Genomic DNA, 2,500 nt, shown 5'->3' with positions numbered 1-2,500 from the left:
GCCTTAGTAAAGGCAATCCAAAAAAACGCCCTCTGCAGCAGGAGGAGCAGCAGCAGCAGCCGCCGCCGCCTCACGCTACGCCCGATGCCCACAGCAAGTAACGCCGCGGACCATTCTAATTGCGTGCTGTCGAAATGCATCGGCGTACCCGTTTCGGCCTTTCTCTCCTGCACACAAAGCCAAAGGAGCTTGTCTGCTACCTGGTCCAGGGAGAGGGGAGGGGTGGGGCCTGCATCTCCCCCTTGCGCACCTCGCCAGGCCGTGCCTCGCAAAACGCACCGCGCTCTAGCCTCCCGACACTTGGGAAGGGCTTGGCCTGCTCTTGTTACCGATGCTCTCTGTCTGGCAGTTCTGCTGGACTGCTGTATGCTAGCCTCCCAGCTGGGTGCGAAATACAAGGAGACTGCTGCTATGAAAGAGTTGTGAGGAGAAAAAAAGAAAATAAAATGAATAACTGACCACAGTGTCTTAAAAATACTCCTGGTGTGACGAGGAAGAGGGCACGTCACAGAAGAAGAGGAGTAAAATGACAGGCTCCTTCGCCTACGGCCATACCACCCTGAATACGCCCGATCTCGTCTGATCTCGGAAGCTAAGCAGGGTTGGGCCTGGTTAGTACTTGGATGGGAGACCGCCTGGGAATACCAGGTGTTGTAGGCTTTTGCTTTTCTCTCTTTTTTTTTCTCCCGTACCCCACCACCAACAGAGGGCGATAGAGTCACCAGAAGCTAACAAAACTCTAAGGCCCTTTCTTTCTAGCACCCCTTTTCACTCCTTCTTGCTTCAGCTGGCCTCCCACAGCAACTTGACGCCCTCAAGCCTCACTCCGCTCGTACCTCTTGCACACTCTGCACCAAAAAACAGCACTTTCGCAAAGCTGTCTTGCAGCAAATAGCACAGGCACGCTTCATGCTTTCCTTCACTGGTCTGTGCCGTGCCAAACTGCACATACAGGAGGCCGGGGGGGATCCTTTCCCCATGTGTTTCTTGCTGACCGTGAACGCGTTAACCCTTTACTTGAACCTTGTCACCTTCTCTGTCCTGTCCCAGGCCTTAGTAAAGGCAATCCAAAAAAACGCCCTCTGCAGCAGGAGGAGCAGCAGCAGCAGCAGCAGCAGCCGCCGCCGCCGCCTCACGCTACGCCCGATGCCCACAGCAAGTAACGCCGCGGACCATTCTAATTGCGTGCTGTCGAAATGCATCGGCGTACCCGTTTCGGCCTTTCTCTCCTGCACACAAAGCCAAAGGAGCTTGTCTGCTACCTGGTCCAGGGAGAGGGGAGAGGTGGGGCCTGCATCTCCCCCTTGCGCACCTCGCCAGGCCGTGCCTCGCAAAACGCACCGCGCTCTAGCCTCCCGACACTTGGGAAGGGCTTGGCCTGCTCTTGTTACCGATGCTCTCTGTCTGGCAGTTCTGCTGGACTGCTGTATGCTAGCCTCCCAGCTGGGTGCGAAATACAAGGAGACTGCTGCTATGAAAGAGTTGTGAGGAGAAAAAAAGAAAAGAAAATGAATAACTGACCACAGTGTCTTAAAAATACTCCTGGTGTGACCAGGAAGAGGGCACGTCACAGAAGAAGAGGAGTAAAATGACAGGCTCCTTCGCCTACGGCCATACCACCCTGAATACGCCCGATCTCGTCTGATCTCGGAAGCTAAGCAGGGTTGGGCCTGGTTAGTTCTTGGATGGGAGACCGCCTGGGAATACCAGGTGTTGTAGGCTTTTGCTTTTCTCTCTTTTTTTTTCTCCCGTACCCCACCACCAACAGAGGGCGATAGAGTCACCAGAAGCTAACAAAACTCTAAGGCCCTTTCTTTCTAGCACCCCTTTTCACTCCTTCTTGCTTCAGCTGGCCTCCCACAGCAACTTGACGCCCTCAAGCCTCACTCCGCTCGTACCTCTTGCACACTCTGCACCAAAAAACAGCACTTTCGCAAAGCTGTCTTGCAGCAAATAGCACAGGCACGCTTCATGCTTTCCTTCACTGGTCTGTGCCGTGCCAAACTGCACATACAGGAGGCCGGGGGGGATCCTTTCCCCATGTGTTTCTTGCTGACCGTGAACGCGTTAACCCTTTACTTGAACCTTGTCACCTTCTCTGTCCTGTCCCAGGCCTTAGTAAAGGCAATCCAAAAAAACGCCCTCTGCAGCAGGAGGAGCAGCAGCAGCAGCAGCCGCCGCCGCCGCCGCCTCACGCTACGCCCGATGCCCACAGCAAGTAACGCCGCGGACCATTCTAATTGCGTGCTGTCGAAATGCATCGGCGTACCCGTTTCGGCCTTTCTCTCCTGCACACAAAGCCAAAGGAGCTTGTCTGCTACCTGGTCCAGGGAGAGGGGAGAGGTGGGGCCTGCATCTCCCCCTTGCGCACCTCGCCAGGCCGTGCCTCGCAAAACGCACCGCGCTCTAGCCTCCCGACACTTGGGAAGGGCTTGGCCTGCTCTTGTTACCGATGCTCTCTGTCTGGCAGTTCTGCTGGACTGCTGTATGCTAGCCTCCC

At 55.5% G+C, this 2,500-nt stretch overlaps 2 non-coding genes across 2 annotated transcripts; both read left to right on the top strand.

Moving 5' to 3' along the window:
* The first annotated feature begins 541 nt into the window (after positions 1-541).
* On the top strand, positions 542-660 carry LOC149280270 (5S ribosomal RNA). Its single transcript, XR_016278177.1, has one exon. It is a non-coding gene; the product is annotated as a 5S ribosomal RNA (ribosomal RNA).
* Positions 661-1,603: 943 nt separating this feature from the next.
* LOC149280269 (5S ribosomal RNA) lies at positions 1,604-1,722 on the top strand. Its single transcript, XR_016278194.1, has one exon. It is a non-coding gene; the product is annotated as a 5S ribosomal RNA (ribosomal RNA).
* The last annotated feature ends 778 nt before the right edge of the window (positions 1,723-2,500 follow it).

The sequence above is a fragment of the Sceloporus occidentalis genome, unplaced genomic scaffold (genome assembly GCF_023333645.1).
Source record: "Sceloporus occidentalis isolate IW3139 unplaced genomic scaffold, rSceOcc1.0.p SCAF_157, whole genome shotgun sequence".
Classification (NCBI taxonomy): Eukaryota; Metazoa; Chordata; class Lepidosauria; order Squamata; family Phrynosomatidae; genus Sceloporus; species Sceloporus occidentalis.
The sequence above is the reverse complement of the archived record's forward strand: the minus strand, read 5'-3'. Positions and strand labels throughout refer to the sequence as shown.